This window comes from Pantherophis guttatus, chromosome 5, assembly GCF_059756535.1.
Source record: "Pantherophis guttatus breed Tessera chromosome 5, ASM5975653v1, whole genome shotgun sequence".
Taxonomy (NCBI): Eukaryota; Metazoa; Chordata; class Lepidosauria; order Squamata; family Colubridae; genus Pantherophis; species Pantherophis guttatus.
This window is the reverse complement of record NC_142067.1, coordinates 69,409,886-69,423,397: the sequence shown is the minus strand read 5'-3', so window position 1 is coordinate 69,423,397 and position 13,512 is coordinate 69,409,886.

Below are 13,512 nucleotides of genomic sequence, written 5' to 3'. Positions count from 1 at the left end.
ATTTTATTATGGTTTTAATTGTTTTTATAATTGTTTGATAATTTAATAAACTTTGTTTTAAAAAAATAAATAAATAATATATCAGCAGAAAAAACAATTCTAACAAAGTAATCTTTGAACTATTATTCAGTTGTTAATCTTTTTTCTTTTTCCCTTTCTCCTCTTTTACTCCCACTGAGTCATAAAACAGTTTATCTCAAATGTTAGTCAAGGTCATTCTTTGTTCATTCCACACTTCCCCCCCCCCAAAAAAGGGGGGATTTTTTTTCACCACTAGATTTATTTATTTATTTAATCATATTTATATGCCGCCCTTCTCCCGAAGGACTCGGGGTGGCTCACAAAGATAAAAACCACAGAACAATAAGTTAATAAGTTAATTTAAGTTAATTAAAATAATCCAATTAAAACCCTCAGAGAAGTAAAAACTCCCAGCAGATCAGACGATTTGTTGGAAGAGCCATGTCTTCAGGTCCCTGCGGAAGGAGCGGAGGTCGGAAGCCATCCGGAGCCCGGTGGGTAACCCATTTCAGAGGGTCGGTGCACCCACAGAGAACACCCTCATCCTGGGCGCAATCAGCTGACATTGCCTGGCCGATGGCACCCGGAGGAGGGCAGCCCTATACAAGCGCACTGGACGGTGGGAGGCCGGCAGAAGGTGCTCCTGCAAGTACCCTGGGCCCATGCCATGAAGAGCTTTATAGGTAAGTACCAGCACCTTGAAGTGGATCTGGAGGACCACTGGTAACCAGTGCAGCTTGCGCAGGAGAGGTGTAACACAGGAGTAACAGGAAGCTCCCGTAACAACCCGCGTGGCTGCATTCTGGGCCAGTTGGAGCCTCTGGGTGCACCCCAAGGGCAGCCCCATGTAGGTACTATATATCTTCACAACTTATTTTCACTGATCTAAAGTCTATTCATTCCGACTTTGACCTTTCCCATTTCTAATTTCTAATTTAAAGTCCAAAAATTATCCGTATTTCAATCTTATTACACACTGCCCAATCTGCTTTCCCTTATTTTCATAATCAGTTCATATTGTTTGAAAAAAATAATTTTTATATTTGGCCAGCATCTTGTACTGCCACTGATCCAAAAATGGGGAGGTAGCCAGATATCTGCTTCCTCCTGTTTCGCTCTTGCCGGTCCTTTCCGTTCTAATTAATTTTCTACAGCTCAGGTTATCTCTTGAAAGATAGAAGTCTTACTCCAAGATAGCAATTATCTCACCCAGATGGAATGCCTCATTTCCTCTTTCTTTCTCTTCACTCGTGACTGCTCCGGCTTTGTGACAGTTCTCAATGGCTGTCTTCCCAGCTGTAGAGTTGAAGGCTCTTCGCTGGTGCTACAGGGAAATGATTACAAAAATTTACAATTTTATTTTAAGAGATAGAATGGAAGAGGAAACAGTAAAAGAAACAATGATTAGTTGGGCCAGAAATTTCGGACATAATATAGAATTAGAAAAATGGGATAAATTGTGGGAAAGGAATTACAAATTTACAATGACAGTAGCATACAAAAAAAATCTTTACAAAATGTTTTATAGATGGCATTTGGCCCCAGAGAGATTGACCAAAATGTTTCTAAATTTATCACCTAAATATGTTGGAGATGTGGCCATAAATTAGTAACATACTACCACATGTGGTAGATGTGTCCCAATGTAAAAAATATTCTGGTGTAAAATTAAGAGATTGCTGGAAGAAATTACACTACAAAAGATAGAACTTAAACCCAAGCTGTTCTTATTAGGAATAATAGACCCAAAAATGGAGAAAAAAATTGCAATATATAATACTGCACATATTAACAGCGGCTAGGATTACCCTTGCACAAAAGTGGAAACAGATTAACATACCATCAGAGGAAATAGTGATTAGAAAAATTCTTGAATGCGCAGAAATGGATAAAATGACTATGGAAATAAACGAAAGAGTACTATAAAGTGTGGAATAAAATGTACAAGTGGCTAGAAAACAGAAACCAAAATAAGAAATAGGAGATTTAATCTAATATTGATTAAATAAAAACCAAAAACTATTAATTATTGTTAATGTTAAATTACTATGTAAAAAAGTATAATGTAAATATATGTAACAAGTGTGGTTATAATAATTATCAAAGTTGTTATAAAGGATAGAAAGATAAAGTAGAGTTGAATATAGAGTTGAATATAAAAGCAGAAGATACACGTTGATGCAGAAGGCTGTAAAATAATACATATTGTTATGTTTGTCTTGTTTTTTACTGTGTTTTTTGTCCTCCCCCCGTTCTTTTTTTTATTGAAAAGTTTTACAAAAAACAAAAATTTTCTTCCCCCCATATTCCCCCCACCCTTTCCCTCCCCTCGTCCCCCCTCCCCCCAGACTTCCCAGAGCAAAATACAAGGTGTTTCATTTAACAATCATAAGCTAGATTGACCTACTTATCCTCAGACTACTAACTCCCCCCGAAACCTTAACTCCATTATGGATAACATAATACTTCTAATACTTAACATTCATTCATTCTTGCCCAGCCATCTGAACTTTATTCTTGTAGGAAGCTTGCAAGATATCATTTCTTTTTTTTTATTGAAAAAGTTTTACAAATACAAATTTTCCCCCTTCCCCCCCCTTTCCCTCCCTAGCCCTCCCTTACCCTCCCCCCCATGGCTTCCCCAGGATGAAATCCAAATCCAAATCATATTATATAATACTTTACCGCCCATCTACTCTACCCCCTGTGTGGTATACAATTCCTGACATTCTAGTATACTATCCCCTGTAAACTATACATTTCTACACAACATTCAACTAAAAATTATCTGGTACTTCCTAGTTTAGTATTTATTCTACACATAATCTATCCATGTCCTCCACTCCCTTACATAGATCTCTTGTGTCCGGTCTTTTATATATGCTGATAACTTCACCATTTCTACGAAACTGGCCACCTTCAGAGTCCGTTCTTCAATAATTAACATAACATCCCTTTTCCAATATAACCTAGCCTATCACCATATACCATATCAATTTTGTTTCACCCACTTTCCCGCAGGTCCGCCATATATAATTATTTATAAAATCTGAACAATCACATCAAATCCTTCTTCCAACAGTGTATTTAATCTTTAGTTGCCATCTTCCCCCATCATAAAAAAACCCTCCGAGTGACTTTATATTTATATTCCATATGATATCTTCTGCAAAGTCTTTCATCTAGATTATTAATTTCATCGACCATGTTAGGGTAACAACCAGATCAACTGCAAATGCCCTTGTTCCGTAGTCCTCTTGTCTCATGATTATTCCCTTCAACGTACACATAGTCCATCTTTCTTAAAATCTATAATAGAAAGTTCCAATTCACTCAATTACAGGCCTTCTCCACATCCTTAAATACCAGCACTGCAGGGATCTGTTTATTCTTCTCAAGATAATCCAATAAGTCTATAGTTTGCCTCATATTATCTTTCATATATCTGCCTTCTATAAGTCCTGCTTAAACATAAATCAGTTCTTAGATAACTGGCATTAATCTGTTGGCTAATAATTTTACAAAAATTTTATAATCCATATTCAAAAAAGATATTGGTCTAAAATTTTCTAGTTTTGTGGAACCTGCTTTTTTTCTTGCCTTGTGCTGGCTTGAACCTCTGCTGTTGTTGTTTTTCTGGAATTTGCTTGTATGTTGTTCGAGTTATATGCTGATCTTTAACTTTGCAGGACATCAAATCAAGATCCAAAGCCACTTCTCTTGTATTTTTAGGTGGTCCACCTAAAACCTTTAAAGGTTGATCCGAGAACGGGTCATCCAAAAAGCCCCCTGTGGTTCCTTGTATTTCCATTGGCTCCACCTCCATCTGCTTCCACTGGACTTCAATCTCTTGTTCAATTTGCTTTTCTTTATCTCCCTCCTGTATTCCTGACGCTGAAAATATACATGGAGATGTTGGACCATTTTTAAAAACATTGCGATAAAATTCTTCCACTTTTTCAACAGTATTTAATCGATATCTTTCTCCTTGATACGTCAATCTTATACCAACTGGAATATCCCATCTATATGGAATCTGTTGTTTCTTTAGTTCAGTCACCAAAAATCCAAAATCTTTTCTGTCTTTTAGCATTTTAGGCGGCAACTCTTTATAAATCCCAATCTGCCTTCCATCCACTTGTAGGGTTGAAACAAAGGACTTTTGCAAGATGTCATTTCTTATTCTTTTATCTGTAAAGTATATCACTACATCTCTGGGCAGTTGCCTTTGCCTTGCCACCCAAGAATTCACTCTGTAAATCTTGTCAATTTTGGACAAGACCTCTTCAGGGCTAACCCTTAACATCACAGCCAAAGCATCAGCACAAATACTTCTCAAATCTCTGTTGTTTTCCTTTATCCCCCTCAGTCTTACAGCAAATTCCATAAATTTGAATTGCATCATTGTCACTTCATTTTCAATCCTTTGCATTTTATTATCCACATTATAGATCTTATAATCAGCTTCCTTCATTTTAGACTCTACTTCTAAACTGATTACTTCCATTTTTTTATCCATCTGGACAATTACTTCTGAAAAGCCAGTCAGAACTGTCAAAATATCTCATTTCATCTTATCATACTTTTCTTGGACCACCTCCTTAGTTTCCTGTTGAAATTTCTCAAACTTCTGATCCATAAGCACATCTTGTCTCATTAGAGCCGCAATAATAAATTCCTTCAAGTCTTTAAAATCAATCTCCTGTCTCTGGCTCTGAGTCTGCAAACTTAAAAACTGCTCTTGTGACTTATAAATAGGGGAACCGCCCCATACAGCTTTATTAACTGGCTTTGAAGCCATTCTGCCATGCAGACAAACTCTTTTTTAAAAAAAAGGAAGTCTTCTCTCCCTTTTTACCAGCACAAAATCCTCTCAGAGTTAATCAAGTCTCTAAGGGAGACAGTTTGAGGAAGGAAAAAAAAACTTTTCCCTTCTCTTCTAACCAGCGCTATTATTTTAGATACTTTGTAGCACACTGAGACAATCAGGCAAGTCCACTTTTGCTTTCAGTTTTTTTTTTCTTTTCAAGCAGCTAAAGCTGGACGCCATTTTAAACTGTCACTATTTCTTCATTCCTAAATTCAATCACAGGGCTATTATATATACTTGCAGTTTTGAGTTCCAGATCCGGATTTCACCCTGTTTATTTTAATAAATCCTTTGACTTTCGCTGGTTACGTTGGTCGCATCGTCTGGCTCTGCTACAAGCAGAGTTCCCCTGGTGTCTGGAGCCTCGGCGATCTGGATAGGGAGCCTCATCCTGTTTCCTCCCCAGAAGCAAAAAAAAAAAAAAAAAACCAATCTGGGGACTTCACAGGGGGCTCTACCTAATCTCGCCGGCTCTTCTCATGTTTCCTTGAAGAAACGGAGTTTTTTGAGCTGCCTCTCAGCTGTGGAGGCGGCTCTTTACGGGCGGCGGGGCTGGCGGTCATGAAAGACCGTCTGGTGACAATGGCGGTGCCAACTGGAAGCCGTAAGATATCATTTCTGATCCTCCTAGTTGTAAAATAGATCACCACATCTCTTGGCAGCTGCCTTTGTTTTGCCAGTCAGGAATTAATCCTATAAATTTTGTCAATTTGGCTTGCCACATCTTCTGGTCTTTCTTTAATTATCTCTGCAATAGAATCAGCACAAATATCTTTTAGGTTTTCTTTACTATTTTCTTTCAGGCCTCTCAATCTCAGAGCAAATTCCATGGACCTGTATTGTAACATTATCAATTCATCATCCACTTTCTCTGTTCTGGTCATAACATCTCCCATTTTGCTTTCCAAATTTAAATTGGCTTGATTAATTTATTCAGCTTTCCCATCAAGCTGGATAACAAGGTTTGACAATCCTGATACAGCATAAACAATATCATCTCTTATTTTATCATGTTTCTCTGCAACCACTTCCTTAATTGAACTTATATCCTCCTCAACTTTCTTTAATTTCCCTTCCACAAGTAATGTTAAATTATTCATAGCTTCTTTCATTGCTGTTGCTTGATTATTCATGGCTTCTTTCATAAATTCTTTAAAATCATTAAGTGCTGCATCCTGGCTCTGACTCTGACTCTGTGAATCAGCCGGAAGTTGTGCTTTCTGTGTCACCACTGACACCACTAGAGAACCTCCCCCTCCTTTAACAACTCCTGGTTTCACTTGTCTAGAAGCCATTTTTTTTTTCTTTTAAACAACTTTAAAATGTTTGTAATTTAGTCTCTAATTTATCAGGCAGGATAATTTTTTTTTCTCCACAAGCTCTCACTTCCCAGCAGTTAATAAGCAGCTAATCCACTCTCCCAGCGCAAAGTTCTCAAGCACTTTCGTTTCTGGCTTTCACTTTCAAAACCATAACAAAGACGCCATCTTCAGCCTCCAGCTCAATGAGTTTCAGTTTGAAACAAAGTAACTTCGGAGTTAAGCTCTGTACTTTTAAAGCTTGTTCTCCTGTTTTCCGCTCTGCCTGCGCTTGTAATCAGTCAAACTCACTTTTAAAAGCAGGATTGGATCGCAGCTTCTCGCCTTGCTTTCGCAGAGTCGTCCTGGCTTCGGAGCTTCTTGGTGGGCTGGTTGGGGAGCTCTCACCCTCCAAGCCTCTGAAAATATTCCAGAGGGCTTTCGGGGAGCTCTACTCTCGCCCACCAGCTCTCCTCTCCTTCTTTTCCTGAAGGGGAGGTTTTTCAGCCGCCAGACAGCCGGTTTGCGCTGTCAAAGCAGCTTTTACGAAGACGCAGGGCTGGCGGTCTTAAAAAACTGTCCACTAAGTCTGCGGTGCCGACCGGAAGTCTCCCCCCCCCCGTTCTTAAAGGTGAAAAATGCTTAATTAAAAACTATTTTAAAAAGAAAGAAAGAAAGAAACAGGCAGACAAACACCAAGCCCCACAACAGCCATTCCAGTTGGAGAAGAAGGTCTGCTTCTTCACAAAATACTTGAGGTTAAAACTCCCCAGAAAGAAACTGAGGCCAAAGTTTATGGGACCATTTCCCATAGTTAAGATCATCAACCCAGTCATGGTGCAATTAAAATTGCCTCAACTGCTAGGGAAGATACAACTGGTATTCCATAGTAGCCTCTTAAAACCCGTGGTCAGATTGACCCTGAGGCCACTACCCCCCAGACCCCGTGGTCATACAGGGCCAAACACATTATGAGGTGCAGCAAATTCTCAACTCAAGGTGGCACAGGAGACAACTCCAATACTTAATCAACTGGAAGGGCTACCCCTTATCAGAGGCATCTTGGGTAGAGAGTAGGAACATCCAGGCTGACTGCCTCATAGCAAAATTCCATGCAGACAACCCAAACAAGCCGGGGGGCAGCGTCACAACTCTGAAATCTATACCTACTCAAATTGTTTTTGCTTTGCACAGGTCACCTTCAGGAAGTGAGGGGAGCCAAATGTCAACTCGCAAAGCATCCCTGGCCTGCTCTCGAGTTGCCATAAGTAAGGGGGAATGGGAAACCGACAAAACAGCATGGCAGCCAAAGATAGATGCACATTACAGACATCTCTCTCTCAAGGCTGTTGTTGTGGCTTCGACCCCTGAGCCCATCTTATCAGAGGGAGAAGACTCCAAAGGTGAAGGAGAGGAGTTGGCCAGGCCTCCCTCTCCAGGACCCTCCTCTCTGGCAATGCCTCAGGTGTCTCCTGAGGGAGAAGAGCTTGGCCAGGAGCCAGGTATCTCTGAACAGTTACAGTCAGACAGTGACGGAGATAAGTCTTGGCTGGATCCACGCCAGCGTCGGAGAGACAAGCGCACAAAGCAGAAAATCTCTGGCGGGCCAGAGATTAAGCTGAGTCACTGGACCACACCCCACAGGGGATAAAAGGGGGTGTGGTGGCCATTCAGGCTCTGTGACGGACAAAACTAAACAACTAGCGAGTCACATTGTATCTCTGAAACTACGTTATCTGCCTGCCTTGGATTTAATATGGACTGGACTTGACAATTCTTTGACTTTGTGTATTTGTTTTGGTTTATCTGATGGAGGAGGAACACCTCCCTCTGTGAGTAAAGTTCTTGGCCAGCAGCTACTGGGTTGCTGCCAATCCTGTTATCGAAGGAATTTATTGTCTGCAAGTTTTATTTAACTCCTGGCTGACTGTGTGCGTGTGTGAGACGGGGACAGAACAGCTGTATCTAAGGGTTACCCACAGCAGCAGGTGGGGAGTGGGCTCTATAACCCATGAAATTGCTCCGTTGGTGAATGTGATTGATGACACACCCTGGGGGGAGGGGGGAAACAAGGTCATGATTAGGGCATAAATTACATAGGGTCAGAGCTGGCTTCACTTGGGAATGTGTCAACATGAAACTCCTAATAAATAACTGGATTTCTTTTGAAGTTTGGCTCAAGGCTCATGATTTAATTAGGGAAACTGTTGGAACCTGGACATGGATATCCTGTATGAGCGGTTCGGGGAGGCCAGCTTCCGGGATGCTCCATCCAGCCAGACATGGGAAATGGGAACAGAGGCTGCAAGGACATGGCAGCCACACAGAATGGGGACCCAGTCAGCTCCACATCTGCAGTCCCAATTTCATTTGGATAGCCTGAACTTCCACCTGGACCCGGCCTCCAGCCGTTCTCATGACACCATGCAAGGGGCCCTATGAGAGCAGAGTTCATCACTGGCCGAATTGGTAGGATGACTGGAATGGCACGCAGAGAGGATGGCTGCAGCCGGGGACAGTGGGGCCCAGGGCCAGAGGTGGTGCCCAGGGTCTCAGCAGCCAGATCAGAGTGCATCGGTGGCTGTTGCCTCATGCCAGGTGAATCAGGGCCCACAGGGTCATGTGTGGGCCCCAGGGTATTGGCCCCAGCAGGTGGTGTGGGGTCCACCTCCATTACAGGCAATGTTCAATGGGAATCCTGACCAAGTGGCCTTGTTCCTGAGCCAAGCCATCAGCCATTTGGACCAGTATGCTCAGTTGTACCATTTGCAGTGGGCATTGGTGGCAGCCATCACTGCATTGCTGGAAGGTGAGGCTGCTGAGTGGGTGGAGGACTCACACAGTGAGCACACCAGGGATTTGGCAAACGTGGGTCTTGGTGTGGAAGCACTTCAGATCCAGTTCAAGGATGGGTCCCATGCACAGCGGGTGGAAGGAGATCTCCTAGCACTGAAGCAAAGGGGCCAGCCAGCAGTGGAGTATGTGTGGGAATTCCACTGGGTTGCTGGCAAGTTGAGCTCCTGGCTGGAAAGGTTGTTGGTCCATCAACTCATGGTGGGCTTGGGCCGTGATGTCTGGCAGGCCTGTGTTTACCAGGGTCTTCCATGTCAGCTGCAACAATGATTTCAAGCAGTCGTCGAGTTGGATGTGGGGTTATGGGAGTTCCGTCCCAAGGGGGACATAGGCCCTGGGCTCCAGAAAGCCCTGGACAGACCAATCAGTGGTGGAACACATCTAATCCCCAGTATCCTGGGGACCTCGGTGAGGCCTGTTTGGCTTTCACTGTGATGTTTCCAGTATAACCAATTGGGACACTGCCGCTGAATGCACAGCTCTGTTACAGCTGTTACCACCATTACCGGCTGGTGGCTCCAGCAAGACCACAGGCCTCCCCTACAGACCCCTGAAAGATCCCAGGGAGCAAAGCCATGGAGTCCTTGGTGATGACCTCAGAGGAGGGAGAAGTGACAGTGGTGGGGAAGTTCCCAGCAGTGCCTTACAACAGTGAGGATGATGGCTTGGAGGACCCAATGGTAAGCAACCCCATCCGTCCTTTCATCATTCCCATCACTATAGTGGGGCCCTAGTCAACACAGCGTGGTGAGTACAGGGCGCTGATAGACACAGGGTATACCTGATGCCTCATCAGCCAAGCGGTGGTTGCTGCATTGGGGATCTGGGTGAGGGAGATGGCCAGGCCAGGTAGGTTTGAACAGGTGGACAATTCCTTGCTGGGGGGGGGGCTCTTGCTATCCACCTCACAAAGCTGGTGTGGTTGAAGATGGGGGAGCATAGGGAGGTACTGAGATTCATTGTAGCTGCAAAGATGACAGAGTCTGTTATATTGGGCTTGTGCTGGCTGGATACGTGGGGCCCCATGATATGGTGGAAAAGAGGAGACACAAATCTGAGGATAGATTTTAGCCCTAGTCTCCCCCACCCATGAGCAGGTTCAGAAAGGGATTGAGAGCAGGATAGGGGGAGGTCTGGGGAGGCCCCAGAGGAGGCTTGTGGTCCCTTCCCTCAGGCGTACACCGACCAGGCAGAAGTCATTTAGCAAGGAGTGCAAAACCCTACCCCCACACCGGCCTACAGACTGTGGAATTGAACTGATACCCAGAGCCAAACTGCCAAAGCCGAAAATGTACTCAATGATGCCAAAGGAGATGAGGGAACTCCGATGGCACATTGACAAGAACCTAGCTAGGGGATTTATCCAACCAGCTCAGTTGAGAGTAGCTGCTCCAGTGCAGTTCAGAGAATAGAAAGATAGGACCCTGGGTTTATGTGTCGATTTCTGCAGAATTAACAGTGTATGTGTGAACATATGTACCTCTTGCCTCTCATGAAGGACATGCTCACCCATTTGGCGACGGGACGTTTTTTTTACTAAATTAGATCTGTGAGAGGACTATTGAGTGCACATAAAACCCAGGGATGAGTGGAAGACCGCGTTCAACTGCCCATTGGGAAGCTACCAGTTCCAGGTAATGCCGTTCGAGTTACAAGGGGCCAAGGCTGTATTCATGCAGCTCATTAACAATGTATTACATGAACACCTCTACCAAGGGGTCTTTGTATATCTCAATGACATACTCATTTACACTACCACGATGGAGGAACACATAAGATTGGTGAGGCAGGTGCTGAAGAAATTGTTGGTGGCACAATTGTACATGAAACTCTCCAAGTGTGAGTTTCACCAGACCCATCTGGATTATCTGGGCTACTACATATCCAACACTGGGGTAGAGATGGATCCCTGTAATGTTCAAGCCATGTTGGAATGGCAGGCGGCAAAAACATGTAGACACTTGCAAAGCTTCCTTGGCTTTGCTAATTTTTATCAGCAATTCATTTCATCATTTGCCAAAGTGGCATTGCTGTTGACTGACTTACTCTGCACTAAGCACATGCTGACAAAGCCTCATCCCGGCCAACCATTCCAGTGGATGATGGATTGCTAGCAAGCCTTTGAAATGCTAAAAGCTCTCTTTTAAGGGAGCTAACACCCCAACCCCGAGCAACTGTTTGTCATTCAGGCTGATGCCAGTGATGTGGCTGTGGGAGCCATCTTTTTGCAGAGTAACAAGTGAGGCCAGCTGCAGCAGTGTGCGTATACGTCACAGAAGCTCACAGAGACAGAGTGTGGCTGGGCTATTTGGGAGAAAGAGGCCTTTGCTGTGCACTGGGTGTTGATGACATGGCAGCATCTTTTGGGGCCAGAGATCCATTCGAGATCTGGACAAACCACAAAAGCCTTGAGGCACTCTAGAAACCACAGCGGTTATCTCCAAAGCAGGTCCAGTGGGCACAGTATTTCCAGTGGTTCCGTTTTCAACTGAAGTATATCCCAGCAGGTAAGAACTTCCTTGCAGATGTCCTGTCATGAATGCTGCAATATAATAGCAATCGAGAGGAAGTAATCCATGCCATCATACCTCCCTCCCAACCAGCAGCCCAGGTGACAGTCGGGGCCCCGGTGGATGACTTGACACATGAATTATGGACCACACTATTAACCAACCTATGGCTTCTGGGGAACCAACAACTAGTCAAACAAAGGGACAACATTATATGGAAAGGCAGCAAGCTATACCTGCCACTCACCATGAGGCCCGGGATGCTGCAACAATACCATGACACTAAATAAGCTGGCCATTTTGGGTTCCTAAAAACCCTACACCTTACCAGGGGGCGGTTCTGATGGCCACGAATGAAGGCTGAAATAGAGAGCTACATCAAAAGCTGTCCAGTCTGTGCAGCTACAAAACAGCAGACAGGGAAACTGCTTGGCCTCTTACAGGCTGTAGCTGACCCCCTCCTGGCCATGGAAGGAGATTGACATGGATTTCATTGTCAACCTACCCGAAAGTAATGGACACACTGTGATATGGATGATCATTGACCTATTCTCCAAACAGGCCCTTTCGTGCCGTGTTCTGGATTACCCTCAGCATGAAGGCTGGCAAAGCTGTTTATTGGACATGTGTACCATCTCCACTGGGTTCTATGGTACATCATATCGGACAGGAGAGTACAATTCACTGCTCGATTCTGGCAAGACTTTATCCATATGATTGGGCCCTCCCAAGGCCTCAGCATAGCATTCCACCCCAGCATGAATGGAGTGGTTGAATGGCCAAATGCCATGGTGGAGCACTATCTGGGGTGCTACATCACCTATCAAAAGAAGAATTGAGCGGACCTCCTCCTGTTTGCAGAGGTGGCCTACAACAATGAGGTGCACAGCAGTACCGGTTTCACCCCATTTTGGGTGGTTCACAGGATGGACTTTGTACCAATTCCTGAGTGGCCTCAAGATCCTCCATTCCATAGTAGCCCGGACGAATGGGTGAATAGGATACTGGCACTGTGAGATGATGTAAAGACGGCACTGCAGAAGGCAGCCAAAATCCATAAGGCTCAGGCCGACAAAAAATGGGCATCCCATAAGCCATTTTGGGTGGGGGAACGGGTGTACCTCTCCACTAAATATCTCAGATTAAGAGTACCATGCAAGAAACTAAGGCTAAAGTACCTAGGGTCTTTTCCAATCATGCGGGTTATCAATCCTGTCACCATGGAACTGAAACTTCCACCCTTGCTGGGGAAGGTGTACCCCATGTTCCATAGTAGCCTCCTGAAACCTGTAGAGGAGGGAGACATCTAGGCCCTTCTCCAGCCACTGGGGCCTGTAGGGGACGACAGATACGAAATAAATTGGGTCCTAGACTCATGCCTCCATAGGGGTAAACTGCAGGACCTAGTACATGGGAAGGGTACCCAGTCACTATGCCTCATGGGTAGCAGAGCTGGATCTGCAGGCCCCATGGCTGCTTACCCAGTTCCACAGATCTTATCCCAACAAATGGGGGGGGGGAATGCACATCAGGGTGCTGTGCCTAACCCATCTGTCTCCTATCTTCCAGGTGTGGTCCTGGTAGAGGGGAGCCACCTGTCGAGTCTAGATCTGTGGCTCACCATGCCTGGGGGTGGTGGTTGGTGAGCACGAAACTGTTACCTTCGGAGCTGGTGGGAAAGGTTGCAAAGGCTGTGGCAGCCACAGCGGCAGTGGATTGCATCAAAACAGCACTAGCCAGCCACTCATCAGTGGGGAGTTCTCCTGGGTGGCACCGGCAGGCAACGGGGTGCATGGCTGGCACAAAGAACACAGCGGTGGTGACAGGACACCACAGCTGCTTGCCAGCTGTTTGCCCCTGCAGCCGCTCACATGACCATGCAGCTCCAGCTCTGCATTCCAGGACTCAGCTCCATGCCATCAGCCCAGCCACGCCACTGCAACTGGATGTTGGCTGCAGA